This window comes from Poromitra crassiceps (assembly GCF_964638095.1).
Source record: "Poromitra crassiceps genome assembly, contig: HAP1_SCAFFOLD_264, whole genome shotgun sequence".
In the NCBI taxonomy this organism is placed as follows: Eukaryota; Metazoa; Chordata; class Actinopteri; order Beryciformes; family Melamphaidae; genus Poromitra; species Poromitra crassiceps.
In genome coordinates this window covers 147,501-165,000 of record NW_028152133.1, presented here as the reverse complement: position 1 = coordinate 165,000, position 17,500 = coordinate 147,501, and the positions used below count along the sequence as shown (strand labels likewise).

Here is a 17,500-nt window from a genome sequence, read left to right as displayed (position 1 = left end):
TAAATAAATGTCCCTCTGTATGTTTTTTTTATTATCGATGATGACTTTGTGTGTTGTGTACAGCTTGGGTTGTGTACCTGTGTTTGTAGGTGTCATTTTGATATGAATTTGGCTAAAACAGTTTGTGTTTGTTAGTTACAATTATGTTGACAGGAGAGCTGAGCAGGTGGTGACATGAAAGAGAATATACTGAATAATGACATCACAACAGTATAATCCTAATGTTGATTTAAAATGATATATTACTCTAAATATGGCTAAAAAAGGGGAAAAAAACCCTCCCCTTGCTGGACCTCCCCTATTTCGGAACCCTGGTTACGGCCCTGCATGTATGTCGCATGACGTGTATCTGAGTGTCACTTGAGTCTAATGTATTTGTGACTTGAGGCTTCGCTTTCCTGTGTGACATCATTCTTTTCCAGCGACTAACTTCCTCAAACTGACTCAGATGAATAAGGGTTCTGTCCTTTAACTTCATCTGTGAAATCACATAGTCAACTGCTTCAAGATGTTATGTGCCTTAGGGTTTTTCTGAGTGTTGGATTCTTATATATCTACTGGAGTGAGATGTCGTTTCCTACAATAAATCTTTGGAAAACATTGTCACTTTGTTATTTTAGCTGAGACTCTGTTTGTTTGCAGAAACATGTCAACATCATGATCCATGAGCAAAGTCTCCCATGTCATCATTACATATTTAGATATATATGTATTATAGTACTTTCTTGAACTTCTTAAAGACAAGGATAAACTCGACACCTATCCAAAACTCAAAAAAATTGATTTATCCGTCTAAAATGGTAAATTATTTGAGTGTTGCAATAAGTAATCATTTGCAACATTAGTCATGTGTTCATGTTGTAAGAAATAGCCTAACTTCACATTCCTCCTCTTCCTCTACGGGTAGAGATGGAGAGTAGATCCAGGTGTCTTCACACCCTCCTTATCACTACTATTGGGAACAAGAACACATTCTGCTGGATGAGACATACAGTACATCACATTACATTACATTACATTACATTACATTACATTACATTACATTACGTCATTTAGCAGATGCTTTTTTCCAAAGCGACTTACAATAACACATTTTTGTCAGCAATAGAGAAATCAACTATGCAACACAGTCTATGACAGCTACAACTTCTGAAGGAATAGTGGCAAAAAAAATTGAGAGAGAGAGACAGCGAGAGAGAGAGAGAGAGAGAGAGAGAGAGCGAGAGAGAGAGAGAAAGAGAGAGAGAGAGAGAGAGAGAGAGAGAGAGAGAGAGAAAGAAAGATGTTAGTTCAAGAAGGGCCCAGATGGAGCCTGAAAAGGTTCATCTGATCATCTGATGAATTTTGATTTTCTGATGTTTTTTCTTGTATCATTTGGATAAGCTGCTTTTGGTGCTACAATATGAGACTATCAGGCCTATTCTTTACTGTTGTGTTTTTACTTGTTTAAATCTTCTTGTGTATGACATGGTAATTAAGTGAATGGATGAAAGACTGATTGGGTTTTTATAAGAAAATTATATATATATTTTTAGAAGTGTTATCAATTAAAAAGTCAAAAATATATTCTTATCCCGAGGAAATGTTTAGCAGCTCTAAAATAATAGTCCTTCTGATAAGAGGTTCAATGACCGTTAGCTTTGTGAAAGAACTGTACCTGTTCATAAATATTGACCTCCACATTGCCTACCAGATGTCTAACCAGTAGAGGGCACAATTGTTTAAGTTTTGTTTGCAATTTTTGAGTTGGTCATAATTGTGAAATTTGCATTGAATTGTTCAATGATTATTCTTGCTGCCCAATCTATATATCATGTAATGCTATAATTATAGGAATCACAATTACGTTTACAACTTTCAGGGAGTGGGACTATATTTTGTGTTCTTGCTTTGGTGACAGAAAACATTGTTGAAAAAATGTTGCAATAAAAAATATTTCCAATACATTTACATTTGGTCATTTAGAGAAACAGCTTCATTTTCTCAAGCAAGTGCTGTGTGACCTTGATATGAGTTAGAATTAGGAAATAGACCCCACCTTCAGCAGCTTGTCTAGTCTGTTATTGTGTGCAGCTTTGATGCACACAGCTGCACAGCAGAGGGCGCTGGTCACCACCGACTGATGGAACGCATTAAGCCTGGGTCCACGTACATCAAAGGACCTCAGTCCAAGAACACACATTAGCTCAACTCATTTGAAAGAGTTAAACTGGCTCCATGTTGAAAGTAGAGTATCACAACACAACAGCTGAAACGTATCATGGTCTATATAGTCAGGGATCCAGTCACCCAAAATTTGAGAGGACCTGACATGGCATGCTATACTTTTTTTTTGTGTTTTATCTATTCATTTGGACATTAAGGTCCACTGAATGAGAGGTCTGCTCTGCCGGAAACCTCGCGAAAAAAAGTTGTGGCCATTTTTGTATATGAAGCCTTTATTTTTTGACCGAAAAATGTGAAAGAGTTTTTTTTCCTCAAAGTCCTCAGTGGGTTGCGTAGGCTGTCAATAAATTCATCCCAGGTACACAGAACATGTGTGTTGACAACACCAAGTTAAGAAATACACTTACAAAACCTTTCCAAATGATTTATAGCCATTTTCTATTACAAAAAAGCACTCGTTTTTTGAATTTTCTCCAATATTTTCATCTTTACTTTGTTAGTAAGCAATTATATCCTGAAATATGACATCAGCCAATGTGTCATTCTTTTCAGCAGATATTATAGTCATTCCACACTAAAGATGATTAAAATCAACTCAAAATCAATGGATCTGTGGTGATTTTATTACCTTTATGCTCGAAATTCCTCGAGACATGTTTTTAGTTTTAACAAAACCCTGTACCCCAAAGACAATACTTGTAACACAAGAAATTCAAAACAACAAAATTATTTTAATCACAAAATGTACACTGGATGACAAGCCAACAAAACAATTATTGTTGCAGCTTTGGATAGATTGTGACCAGTATCTAGAAAACATTAAATTAAACATTAGCTGAACAAAATTATTGAACACAACACATTAAAAAAAGAAAGAAAAAAGACTGGCAACAAGGTCTATAATATAACAAAATTAACTTTGCAATGAACAAAATAACTCAATCACTGTCACTGTCTTCAAGTGTGAGAAATAACTCAATCACTGTCACTGTCTTCAAGTGTGAGTTCAATCCTTGAACATTTGTTGGGGTCCCCAGTGCAGAGACATGCGATGACACACTTGACATTGGCTCTCACACAAGAGCATCCTCGGGCACACATGCTTTTCTTGCAGTGACAGTATTTCGTGTGTTTGAATTCTGCAGGTTTTGCCTCCTTCAGCATCATGGTTGGCATCAGCTTACCACTGACAAGCTCTCTGCCGAAGTCAATGGCAACAGGGTAGGTTGGTTGAGACATGTGTGCTCGCTTGCATACAGCCAACTGATGCAGGGCTCGGCGAAGGTGTAACTGGAACGAAGGCATCTTCGGTAGGTGGAAGGCAACGCATGCCTCCTTTGATATTGCCAAAGAGATGGGCTCGCAGTGCATCCAAATTACCACTGAAGTCACTCCTCTCATACAGTGACACCATGTACCGCCTAGCCGCTGTCACAACATCTTCTTTAACATCCAGGCTTTCCCCAGGGTTACCGTATCTGCACAGGGGCAGAAGGTCTTCCAGGTGATCAACGGCAGTTTTGTAGGCGTGCTTTTTTCCTCTTCTGTAGAGCTAGCTGTAGAGATAGCTTACTGTGTCACAGCACAAGCTCAAGGTCCTGGGACTAAACACAGCAATGTGTGACTGGATCCTGGACTTTCTGACAGACCGCCACCAGGTGGTGAGAGTGGGCAACCTCACCTCCTCCCCACTGACCATCAGCATAGGAGTGCCCCAGGGATGCGTCTCCAGCCCCTTCTGGGGGCCCCTACACCCACGACTGCATGGCGACTCAAACCTCGAACACCATCGTGAAGTTTGCAGACGACACAGCAGTCGTGGGGCTGATCTCCAGGAGCGACGAGACGGCCTACAGAAAGGAGGTGGAGGCCCTGGAACAATGGTGCCAGGACAACCACCTCTCTCTAAATGTCTCCAAGACCAAGGAGATCATTGTAGACTACAGGAGGGGGGGGCGCACACCCCCCAATCACCATCAATGGCACAGTGGTGGAAAAGGTGGACAGCTTCAAGTACCTGGGAGTCAACATCCACCAGGACCTGACATGGGCCACACCGACACTGTTGTCAAAAAGGCCCAACAGCGACTACACGAACTCAGATGCCTGAAGAAATTTGGGCTAAGGCCAAAAATCCTCAGGGACTTCTACAGAGGCATCATTGAAAGCCTGCTGACTGGCTGCTTCACCACCTGGTACGGAAACTGTACCACCATGGACCGCAGGGCACTAAAGCTTGTGGCATACTCTTCGCGCCCAGCCAAGCGCATAGGGCGCACGGCGATTATGACGTCATCACACGGGGCGTGTCGGGGGGCGAGGCCTGAGCGCAGCGCGGCGCGTCCATGGAGATTTTTCTATCAGCGCGTCGGGTTTTGCTGCCTGTGCCTGTGAGATCTCCGTGGTAGGCTGTCAGCGGATATCTGCTGTGATTGAGTCCTCACCGTCGTAAAGTTGCCTTTGAAGCATGGCGTTCGATTATAACGAACTAGTTGTGTGGCTTAGCCTTCCCAAATGTTGAGGGTCGTTTTTTATAATTTAATACATAGAATTGGGAATGTTACATTCAATTTCATTCAGACTGCCTGGAGCCTGGAGCTGCACACTGAGTATGTTCTGTTTTGGCCCGCGCAGAGTGCGCGCGCCCTCCTCGGAGCCCCGCCTCCAGCGCGTGCGCGAAGAGTATGCCAGAAGCTTAAGAAGAGTGAGGCGCACGGCCCAGCACGTAACAGGATGTGAGCTACCAGAACTGCAGGAACTGTACAATCAGCGGTGCCTCAGGAGGTCCCTGAAGATCATTAAGGACACATACCACCCCCACAACAGCCTGTTCTCCCTGTTACCCTCAGGGAGGAGATACAGGGTCCCAAAAGCAGGAACAAATCGCCTGAGGGACAGTTTCTTCCCGCAGGCCACGAGACTCCTTAACACACACAAATAAACAATCATGTAGCAGCTGCTACCATTACATATGATAATTATGCCTATATTATTTGCACCTGTGCAAACAGAATGTTTATTTATGTTTTAAGGTGTCTACGCTAGAAAAGAAAAGGAAAAGTTTATTGTTATTGCTTGCATCTATATGCCCTGTTTTTGCACTGTTATACTGCACTATGTTGTAACAGAGCCTACAGCACAAGAATTTCACACGTGATACTTGTACTACGGAGTGACAATAAAAATCTTGAATCTTGAATCTTGAACCCAGTCAGTATGTAGGTGCTGAGGAGCATGGAGGAAAGATCTACATCTTGAACATCATAGTTCACTGCCAGGGCGTCTGCGATTGCATCTTCTTTACCCACAGCTCCTGCAGGCCATCCATGTAATTTTCCGTGATCCTGGTCGCACTGTTCTGTTAAAAGCAGATTGTCAGGTTGAGCTTCCAGAACTATCCTGTGAGAAGCATGAGGAGGCAGATACCAGGATGTTTGCCCACATTGCATACTCATTACAACATCTGCACCACAAACGGGCTGTAGTGGTGGCTACTGACACAGACGTGATCATGATGTGTATATACTACATTGCACACATGGATGGCCTGCAGGAGCTGTGGGTAAAGAAGATGGATATCTACCTGCTCATGCAATCGCAAACGCCCTGGCAGTGAACAATGATGTTCAAGCTGCAGATCTTTCCTCCATGCTCCTCAGCACCTACTGACTGGATGTGACACAGTGAGCTATCTCTACAGAAGAGGAAAAAAGCACGCCTACAAAACTGCCGTTGATCACCTGGAAGACCTTCTGCCATGGTCAGTGGGGAGGAGGTGAGGTTGCCCACTCTCACCACCTGGCGGCGGTCTGTCAGAAAGTCCAGGATCCTGTCACACATTGCTGTGTTTAGTCCCAGGACCTTGAGCTTGTGCTGTGACACAGTGAGCTATCTCTACAGCTAGCTCTACAGAAGAGGAAAAAAGCACGCCTACAAAACTGCCGTTGATCACCTGGAAGACCTTCTGCCCCTGTGCAGATACGGTAACCCTGGGGAAAGCCTGGATGTTAAAGAAGATGTTGTGACAGCGGCTAGGCGGTACATGGTGTCACTGTATGAGAGGAGTGACTTCAGTGGTAATTTGGATGCACTGCGAGCCCATCTCTTTGGCAATATCAAAGGAGACATGCGTTGCCTTCCACCTACCGAAGATGCCTTCGTTCCAGTTACACCTTCGCCGAGCCCTGCATCAGTTGGCTGTATGCAAGCGAGCACACATGTCTCAACCAACCTACCCTGTTGCCACTGACTTCGGCAGAGAGCTTGTCAGTGGTAAGCTGATGCCAACCATGATGCTGAAGGAGGCAAAACCTGCAGAATTCAAGAAAAGCGTGTGTGCCCGAGGATGCTCTTGTGTGAGAGCCAATGTCAAGTGTGTCATCGCATGTCTCTGCACTGGGGACCCCAACAAATGTTCAAGGATTGAACTCACACTTGAAGACAGTGACAGTGATTGAGTTATTTCTCACACTTGAAGACAGTGACAGTGATTGAGTTATTTTGTTCATTGCAAAGTTAATTTTGTTATATTATAGACCTTGTTGCCAGTCTTTTTTCTTTCTTTTTTTAATGTGTTGTGTTCAATAATTTTGTTCAGCTAATGTTTAATTTAATGTTTTCTAGATACTGGTCACAATCTATCCAAAGCTGTGTAACAATAATTGTTTTGTTGGCAGGTCATCCAGTGTACATTTTGTGATTCAAATCATTTTGTTGTTTTGAATTTCTTGTGTTACAAGTATTGGCTTTGGGGTACAGGGTTTTGTTAAAACTAAAAACATGTCTCGAGGAATTTCGAGCATAAAGGTAATAAAATCACCACAGATCCATTGATTTTGAGTTGATTTTAATCATCTTTAGTGTGGAATGACTATAATATCTGCTGAAAAGAATGACACATTGGCTGATGTCATATTTCAGGATATAATTGCTTACTAACAAAGTAAAGATGAAAATAATGGAGAAAATTCAAAAAACGAGTGCTTTTTTGTAATAGAAAATGGCTATAAATCATTTGGAAAGGTTTTGTAAGTGTATTTCTTAACTTGGTGTTGTCAACACACATGTTCTGTGTACCTGGGATGAATTTATTGACAGCCTACGCAACCCACTGAGGACTTTGAGGAAAAAAAACTCTTTCACATTTTTCGGTCAAAAAATAAAGGCTTCATATACAAAAATGGCCACAACTTTTTTTCGCGAGGTTTCCGGCAGAGCAGACCTCTCATTCAGTGGACCTTAATGTCCAAATGAATAGATAAAACACAAAAAAAAAGTATAGCATGCCATGTCAGGTTCAACCCATTTTCTTGAGCTTTTGGGCCTGTGGATCCCTGACTAATAAAATATGACATGACCTTTGTCCTAATTATTTCACCAAGTACTTCCAGTTTGTTCGGGACACTCAGAGCCTGAACACGAGGGCTAGTGTAGCAGATTTGAAACTACTGAAATGCAAAGTTGTGAGAAGTTCCTCTATATGGGGGTGTGAGGAGTGTAACGAGATCCCTAATGAAATTAAGTCTGCGAATTATCTGAATGGTTTTAAAAACCTTCTGAAAAATGAGTCAGCTGGAGTCATGTGTGTGTGAGCCTAATGGTGTCATGTTATGTTGGTTTATGTGTCCTGTTCTTCTTATCCTTCATTGTTCTGTATGGTTTACTTGATGTTGTATGTCATGTTTTTATAAGACCAGGGACCATGATGGAAATAAGTGTTTACACTTGTTCATGCCCCTTGGATGTTTTCATTCAAAATAAAATCAATCAATCAATCAATCGATCAATCAATCAATCAATCAATCAATCAATCAATCAACCAATCAATCAATCTCTCACAGACTCAACTCATTAGGTCAAAGTACTTGATGATACGTTTGCATCATCTCTCTTGGTCACCTGCAACCTTCACTATCAGTGATCTAATTCTTTCTCTGCCCGCTGGTTGTTCTATTGCATCTGTATGAAATTATAACAATGTTGTGCCTTCACCTCGCCTACGCCTACCATCCACATCAAAAGACTGTAGATGTAGAATACTGTGACCAGCATGCTGCATATAGGCTTGCATTCTTATAAGTTCATAGGCCAACCATCTTGCAACCAGAATACAGAATATTCAAAATAATAACGTGTGAGCTGCTCTCATTGAAAAAGCTGCCTGATGGAAGGCAGACCTCCTCAGAATCATACAATCTCCTCTTACCACAGACCTGGTGCGTCTGTCATTGTTGTTTTTTGCTTTATAAAAGCACTAAGAGGGGAGGAGCCTGGCCATGCAGAATCTTACAGACAAGACAGGCATCTGAAAATGTAATGAAATTGTCCCAGCTCAGTAGATTCTGGATCTTCATGGGAGTTACATCCTCACCAGTGGGAGTCGACACGACAGGTCTTCCAGAACTACAGTACAACATTTGCACAGAGACGAGCAAATCAGGCATATTGACACCATCAGAAAGAATACACCAATGTCAGAATGTGATAAGACATGTCGATTTAAAGGCAGCTTGCTTTGGTAACACTTAATAACTCTCATCTATAAGCCATTTACAAGCAATTAGTTATTGATTAATTAAACAGCAATTACTTATTATATTATAGATGTAAGAATCTGATTAGTCCATCATAATGTAATACTCATATTAGTTCAACATTTATATCTGAATTATAAGCATGCATACAGATGTATTATGAGTCATTAGTAAAACATTAGCTGATGCTGGTAAAATTCCCACTTAGACCTATAAAAATGAAAACTTACATAAGTTGTAATAGTGTTAAAGGGGATAGTTCAGATCTTTGGTACCCTATTCCTATTTGCTATTTACCAATGATGAGCAAAGTGCAAGCTAACCAAGGCTCAGTGAAATGTCCTCCACAGTGCACACAAAGCACATTTCACTGAGCCTCAGTCAGCTTGCACAGAGACAGGAGCGTGACCCCACTGACCTTGTATTGGTTTGGAGCTAACTACTATCTGGAGCTAGTGTGAAGAATAGCATGGATTGAGTTGAGAAAGGAATCTACCAATCAAAATCATCCTTGGTAAGCATTAAAGCATAGCAAATGGGCTAGGGTTCCAAAAATCGGAACTATCCCTTTAATGATTATTTACTCAAGTTTTATACATTATTTGTTGTAAATAAATTGTATATTAATAAATACTTAGTTCTAGTAAAGAGATACCATGAAACTTGATCAAACATAACATTTAAACACCAGCAAAAGCATGTACACAATCTCACAGGTGTTTGAAATTTGAAATTGAAAGATAATTTATTTCTTGATACTTATAAACTATTTTGGCTCTAATTAGGGACTTTGGTTGATGTTTTCAAACATCAAACTTTGTCTTTATTAGTATCAGGCCTGTTTAATATGTCTCAATGGGAGTCCAGTTTCTGTCATTTAAAAGAAATATAAATCTATTTTCATGACACAATATGTGAAATACAGACTCTCACATTAAAAACTGTTTCTCCTTTCTAATTTTAATATGGAAGTCAAAAGGGGAAATTGGAAAGAGAAAAAAATTGAGAACCTGTGGACATTATTTAGTTTCTACTTCAACACATAAGGAATTGGACTGGAATACTGTTCATTAGTAAAGTCACATTTATTGAGTATTTATTGAGTTTGTATCGGGAGATGAGATGGTTAACTTACAGCCGCTGTTGAGAACCATTTGGTTCCCTCTGAGTGACAGCTGTGTTTGTGTTCCTGTCATAAAGTCAAGCTTGTTCAAGCTATCGGGTTTCAATGAACACAAAATAAACCTGTATCTGCCATGATGAGCCACCAGGGGGCATTTCAGCTATAAATTAACCATATCCAGGTTTCAATATTAGGTTTAAATAAACTAATCTAAACCAGTGGTTCTCAACATAGGCTCCGGGGACCACCAGGAGGCCTTGAGGGGGGTCCAGGGGGTCCCCAGCAACAGCATTTTCAAGTTAACACAAATAGAGAAAGTAGAAGAATGATCTGCTCATAGTTTCTCTGTTATCTCTACTTAAGATAGTCATCATGATATTAAGTTACTGTGTGAGTTTATTTGATTTGATATGGACACCACAATAGCATTAGAATTCTGACATACAGCATAAGGACCACATGCACTGTGTTTAGTGTTTGTAGCAAACGTTCATTTACAACACCTGTCCACAGGAGGCTTTCACATAAAATACACCCACAAATATTCAAAAGTAAATCCACAGATCTTCTACCTGCTCTATTTGTAAAGCACCTTGAAATGCCATGGAATCCGCTTATAGTGATCACAGTTATAGTAATCAACCGCTCATAGTGATCAAAAAGTTTGGTCCTGAATCGTTCCTATACACATGCTGTTTAAATAATTCACTTATAGTGATCAGTACGCCGCTTGCAGTGATCATTTTTGGGCCTTGTTGTCACACTTGAGAACAATGGAAAAAAACGTTTAAAACTACAATAATTCTATATATGTTTTACTTACAAACTGCCAAAAATGAGGCAAGGAGATACAGTAGCAATACTTGGTGCATGTCTGTGGGTATATAGAGAGACCGCCTGTCTGCCTGTCTATGTGAGACCACTGTTTGAAACAGCTGGAGGCCTATAGGCTAGCTTACTAGGCTACATGTACAGTATTTTGAAAGTCAGTAACATTCAGTAAATGCTGTCTGTTTCATTAATTTGTCTGTACTGTATTAATGTAATAAATATACAAATGTCAATTAGATGGTAATCTGCATGAGAAATAAAGAAAAGGGAAAAAATGGCTATCATGATTATCCACTTATAATGATCAATTTGACCTGTCCCAAAGTAATCACTATAAGAGGAGTTCACTGTAACTCTTCTTATGATTTGGTGCTATATAAATTGATTGATTGATACATACACAAAAATACATCTACACAGAATACAGGTATGTCTACAGGGGTAGTAACAATGGCTGAGTTTCCCAACAAAGAAGCTTCTTAAGAGTTAAGAAGCTTCTTAAGGAGTTAAGAAGCTTCTTAAGGAGTTAAGAAGGCTCCAAAGAAGTGTTTCCCAAACGCCTTCTTAACAGTCGAGAAAAATAAAAAAAAATAGAAGGCTCTTAAGAAGCATCTTAACTGGAGCGGCTCACTTGATGGCACTCTGAGCCCAGCAGTGGGCCACGACTCAGTGTGAGAAACACTGTTAACACCTAATCATGGTCATGTTAAACTTTATTAAACATTATTTATTTCAGACATGGACTGCAGTTCAAATTGCTTTATATACACAGCATACAACAAAACAGAGAAACACTACAGAATTTAAGCGACCTTGGGTTCTGTGAAAGGTGCTATATAAATCCACAACATTATAAAAGTAATCCATTCTGATTAGAGGAATATAGCCTACGGTAAAACATTTAAAACACAAGTAACCATACATACAGGGGAGATTTTCAAGTGTTCCCTAATTTTAAACACTAAAGGGTACATGAAAGAAAGGAAAAAGGGAAAAACACAAGAGGAACAGTGGACACAAGTATCTCCTTTTGCCTGACGCGGCTGGATCTGCCAGTGTTTTGTCATTAAGAAGGTGTTAAGAAGGCTCCAGACCCTTCTTACAAAACCTTCTTAACGAAAGATCATCTTAGCGCTAAGAAGCTTTTGGGAAACGCAGCCTTCTTAACGGAGGATAATTGGAAGATAATTTTAGGCTAAGAAGCAATCGGGAAACGCGTTGGCTTCGTTGGCTTCTTATGGGAGCCTTAAGAAGGGTCAAAGAAGCTTCTTAGCGCTAAGAAGCTTTTGGGAAACGCATGCCTTCGTAAAGAAGCAATTGGGAAACGCGTTTGCTTCTTAAGGGGGCCTTAAGAAGGGTTGAATTAGCTTCTTAGCGCAAAGAAGCTTTTGGGAAACCCAGCCAATGTTGTTTCTCTTTTGGCCATGATTTAATACCTCGAAACATTCACAATTCCGGACAAAATCATATCTACCAATAAGAAATATGCTCAGATGTTGGTACAAGAGGCAGGATCTCATCAAATGGGTGCCTGTGGTTCTAATGTGGGTGAAACTAGAGGTCCTTGATATGAGAAAGGTTGAGAATCACTCTGATGTAAACCATAATGAGCCACCAGGGGGCGTCTGAGCTCCTCCGCTCTGCTGTTGTTGAATCCAACCTGCTGCCTCTTGCAAACACAACCACCAGCTCTGTTTCTGATTGGCTGCTGACTGGACATGGAAGTGAAAGTAAAAGTAAAGAGTCAGGACTTTCCAGAGATGCTGCTGCCTTCAGGTGCTGCTCGTGAACTCTAGCCCTGCTAAATGTATCACAATACTGTGAGTTCAGCTGTTTAGAGTGAGAGCTGAGTTTAGATGCTGCAGGTTGACTGAACATGCTTGTTAAATGATCCTGTGTTTTATGTTTCACCATGTTAGAAGACACGAGCAGCTGCTGACTGCAGGGAAATAAACTAGAAGTGAAGAAGTGCTGACTGAGATCTGATTGTTTCTATGCTTGACTGGTGTTCAGGACGTGGCTGGCTGCTCCTCACTCTGTGTGCTGAAGGTGGTAAAGCCTGTTTATATGAAGGCACCATGAGACTTGGCTGCTCCTCACTCTGTGTGATGAAGGTGGTAAAGTCTGTTTATATGAAGGCACCATGAGACTTGGCTGCTCCTCACTCTGTGTGGTGAAGGTGGTAAAGTCTGTTTATATGAAGGCACCATGAGACTTGACTTGGCTGCTCCTCACTCTGTGTGGTGAAGGTGTTAAAGTCTGTTTATCTGAAGGCACCATGAGGCTGGCTGCTCCTCACTCTGTGTGGTGAAGGTGGTAAAGTCTGTTTATCTGAAGGCACCATGAGGCTGGCTGCTCCTCACTCTGTGTGATGAAGGTGGTAAAGTCTGTTTATATGAAGGCACCATGAGGCTGGCTGCTCCTCACTCTGTGTGGTGAAGGTGGTAAAGTCTGTTTATATGAAGGCACCATGAGGCTGGCTGCTCCTCACTCTGTGTGATGAAGGTGGTAAAGTCTGTTTATATGAAGGCACCATGAGACTTGACTTGGCTGCTCCTCACTCTGTGTGGTGAAGGTGTTAAAGTCTGTTTATCTGAAGGCACCATGAGGCTGGCTGCTCCTCACTCTGTGTGGTGAAGGTGGTAAAGTCTGTTTATCTGAAGGCACCATGAGGCTGGCTGCTCCTCACTCTGTGTGATGAAGGTGGTAAAGTCTGTTTATATGAAGGCACCATGAAACTTGACTTGGCTGCTCCTCACTCTGTGTGGTGAAGGTGGTAAAGCCTGTTTATATGAAGGCACCATGAGACTTGACTGGCTGCTCCTCACTCTGTGTGGTGAAGGTGGTAAAGCCTGTTTATATGAAGGCACCATGAGACTTGACTGGCTGCTCCTCACTCTGTGTGGTGAAGGTGTTAAAGTCTGTTTATATGAAGGCACCATGAGACTTGACTGGCTGCTCCTCACTCTGTGTGGTGAAGGTGGTAAAGTCTGTTTATATGAAGGCACCATGAGACTTGACTGGCTGCTCCTCACTCTGTGTGGTGAAGGTGTTAAAGCCTGTTTATATGAAGGCACCATGAGACTTGGCTGCTCCTCACTCTGTGTGGTGAAGGTGGTAAAGCCTGTTTATATGAAGGCACCATGAGACTTGGCTGCTCCTCACTCTGTGTGGTGAAGGTGTTAAAGTCTGTTTATATGAAGGCACCATGAGACTTGGCTGCTCCTCACTCTGTGTGGTGAAGGTGTTAAAGTCTGTTTATATGAAGGCACCATGAGACTTGGCTGCTCCTCACTCTGTGTGGTGAAGGTGTTAAAGTCTGTTTATATGAAGGCACCATGAGACTTGGCTGCTCCTCACTCTGTGTGGTGAAGGTGGTAAAGTCTGTTTATATGAAGGCACCATGAGACTTGACTGGCTGCTCCTCACTCTGTGTGGTGAAGGTGGTAAAGCCTGTTTATATGAAGGCACCATGAGACTTGGCTGCTCCTCACTCTGTGTGGTGAAGGTGGTAAAGTCTGTTTATCTGAAGGCACCATGAGGCTGGCTGCTCCTCACTCTGTGTGATGAAGGTGGTAAAGTCTGTTTATATGAAGGCACCATGAGACTTGGCTGCTCCTCACTCTGTGTGGTGAAGGTGGTAAAGTCTGTTTATATGAAGGCACCATGAGGCTGGCTGCTCCTCACTCTGTGTGATGAAGGTGGTAAAGTCTGTTTATATGAAGGCACCATGAGACTTGACTTGGCTGCTCCTCACTCTGTGTGGTGAAGGTGTTAAAGTCTGTTTATCTGAAGGCACCATGAGGCTGGCTGCTCCTCACTCTGTGTGGTGAAGGTGGTAAAGTCTGTTTATCTGAAGGCACCATGAGGCTGGCTGCTCCTCACTCTGTGTGATGAAGGTGGTAAAGTCTGTTTATATGAAGGCACCATGAAACTTGACTGGCTGCTCCTCACTCTGTGTGGTGAAGGTGGTAAAGCCTGTTTATATGAAGGCACCATGAGACTTGGCTGGCTGCTCCTCACTCTGTGTGGTGAAGGTGGTAAAGCCTGTTTATATGAAGGCACCATGAGACTTGACTGGCTGCTCCTCACTCTGTGTGGTGAAGGTGGTAAAGCCTGTTTATATGAAGGCACCATGAGACTTGACTGGCTGCTCCTCACTCTGTGTGGTGAAGGTGTTAAAGTCTGTTTATATGAAGGCACCATGAGACTTGACTGGCTGCTCCTCACTCTGTGTGGTGAAGGTGGTAAAGTCTGTTTATATGAAGGCACCATGAGACTTGACTGGCTGCTCCTCACTCTGTGTGGTGAAGGTGTTAAAGCCTGTTTATATGAAGGCACCATGAGACTTGGCTGCTCCTCACTCTGTGTGGTGAAGGTGGTAAAGCCTGTTTATATGAAGGCACCATGAGACTTGGCTGCTCCTCACTCTGTGTGGTGAAGGTGTTAAAGTCTGTTTATATGAAGGCACCATGAGACTTGGCTGCTCCTCACTCTGTGTGGTGAAGGTGTTAAAGTCTGTTTATATGAAGGCACCATGAGACTTGGCTGCTCCTCACTCTGTGTGGTGAAGGTGTTAAAGTCTGTTTATATGAAGGCACCATGAGACTTGGCTGCTCCTCACTCTGTGTGGTGAAGGTGGTAAAGTCTGTTTATATGAAGGCACCATGAGACTTGACTGGCTGCTCCTCACTCTGTGTGGTGAAGGTGGTAAAGCCTGTTTATATGAAGGCACCATGAGACTGGCTGCTCCTCACTCTGTGTGATGAAGGTGGTAAAGCCTGTTTATATGAAGGCACCATGAGACTTGGCTGCTCCTCACTCTGTGTGGTGAAGGAGGTAAAGTCTGTTTATATGAAGGCACCATGAGACTTGGCTGCTCCTCACTCTGTGTGGTGAAGGTGGTAAAGTCTGTTTATCTGAAGGCACATGATGCTGGGCTGGTTTGGTGGGAATCAGAGAAGAGAAACCTGGAACAGAAACTCTGAACTTGAACAAACCACAGTGCACGTCACTGTTACACTTCCTATTACTGTACAGTGGAATCCCCTTATAGTGATCAACTGCTTATAGTGATCAAAAAGCTTGGTCCTGAATCATTCCTATACACATGCTGTTTAAATCATTTGCTTATAGCGATCAATTGAACCTGTCCGAAGGTGATCACTATAAGAAGAGTGCACTGTACTCTCACTACTAGTAAGTAGCCTAGCTAAGGTAGTAAGTAAAAGTTGATTCATAAATCAGTTTTGAACAGAGTTCTATAGGAGTCTGTTGATCTATTCTGCATGTTGATATTAAATGACGCTAAACGGATTCCCTGTGTGTTAAAAAGTGACGCAAAGGGGTTCTGACCCAACGTCAGTACTATTCGGTTGAGAGTTGGGAGAGAGAACGTCTTGGTTCAGCTGCCTGACCATCTGTGTATATTACCAAGTACTATTATTACTGTAATACATTACTTTCCCCAGTAATGAGTAGTGTAAAGGATTACAATTTCCAAAACAGTAATAATATTACAGTTACTAATCCAAGTATCTTCAAGTTATTCCATTACTTTCTCCAGCGCTGGCACAGCGCTAACATGAAGTGTGGAGATAGGTCTGGTTATGTGAGACTATACTGCGTCACTGGATGGTGATTATCGTTTTTTGTCCTAAAGGTAAATACATTTAAAAACGTATGCATTTTAGTAATGTAGTAATTGTATTACTTGTTAAAGGAGTACTAAGTAATGAGTATGTTATTACATTTCCTGAGTAACTTGCCTAACACTGCTGACCACCCAGGGCTCTATATGACCACGCAGGGCTCTATATGACCATGCAGGGCTTCTCTACAGAAGTTGAATCCTACACTTGATATGAAGCTGGTGTAAAGAAGTTAAGAGGGCTGAGATGATGTCCTGCTGGACCTGCTCAACAGCCTGTGTGGTGTCCATGTTCTCATCTGCATCTTCACATGAACCCAGGGACTGGAAATAACACGAATGAGCAAATTACACCTCATGACTGTTGTTTCCTCCCATGCTTGAATAGTAAGATCAAAATTCATTTTTATTATTAATTAACAGCCTAGACATTTATCGTAAATTGAAAGAGATGAAATAAAATATCCCCCGTCCCCTCCTCTAAAACAACGCGGACATGATATGATGTGATATATGAAGCCTAGCGTCACTGATCACTGATCATGGCTGACTCTACTCTGGACCTGTGCTGTGGCCGAGCCTGACTAAAGTCACTTCATATGTTTCTCCTACACATCAAATCATCACAAGATCTTCCTTCTATCACCTCAAAAACATTCCCAGACTCTGGCCAGATGCTCTGTGACTCCGTGGCACTGTGGCAAAGAACCCTGCCGTCCAGAATGACGTTTAGTTCTGGTTTGGTCGGAGGAGTCTATTCAATATGTCTCCAGGCCTGTTACAGTTGCACAGACTGGGACCTGTTTAAACATGTCTGTGAGGACTTAGAGGAACTCACTGAGACTGTGTCTGCATACGTCACTTCTTGTGAGGCCTTGGTCATCTCCCGCAGATCAATTTCTATTTATCCAAACAATAAACCATAGGTCTCCAAATCTGTCAAAAATGTCGACAGGACTTTTATGAATATGTTTGACTCTTGTTTTATCACATCAGTTCTTACTTTATCGTTTGTGAGCTGGTGGGTCTCTTATCCTCGAGAATAAGAAGCGACTGCAGAGTATTAATTTGTGAAGGTTTGCAGCACAATTGCTCACAACACTCTAAACGACCTTCATAGCCTGTACAAAGCTAGAACCTTGAAAAAGGCAAAGTGGATCTTGGCTGACCCATAACCACCCTCTGAGCCTAGAGTTT

At 42.0% G+C, this 17,500-nt stretch overlaps 2 protein-coding genes across 2 annotated transcripts in view; both read left to right on the top strand.

The window, feature by feature from the left end:
• Positions 1-593, top strand: part of LOC310770933 (H-2 class II histocompatibility antigen, E-S beta chain-like) — a 5,474-nt gene extending 4,881 nt beyond the window's left edge. The window contains exon 7 of the mRNA XM_083663632.1: positions 1-593. This exon is cut by the window's left edge and continues 524 nt beyond it. The gene's annotated coding sequence lies outside the window, so the exon portion shown is untranslated.
• The window catches only part of LOC310770935 (H-2 class II histocompatibility antigen, E-S beta chain-like), a 58,485-nt gene that overhangs the window by 26,954 nt on the left and 14,031 nt on the right, over positions 1-17,500 (top strand). The gene's annotated exons all lie outside the window — the stretch shown is intronic.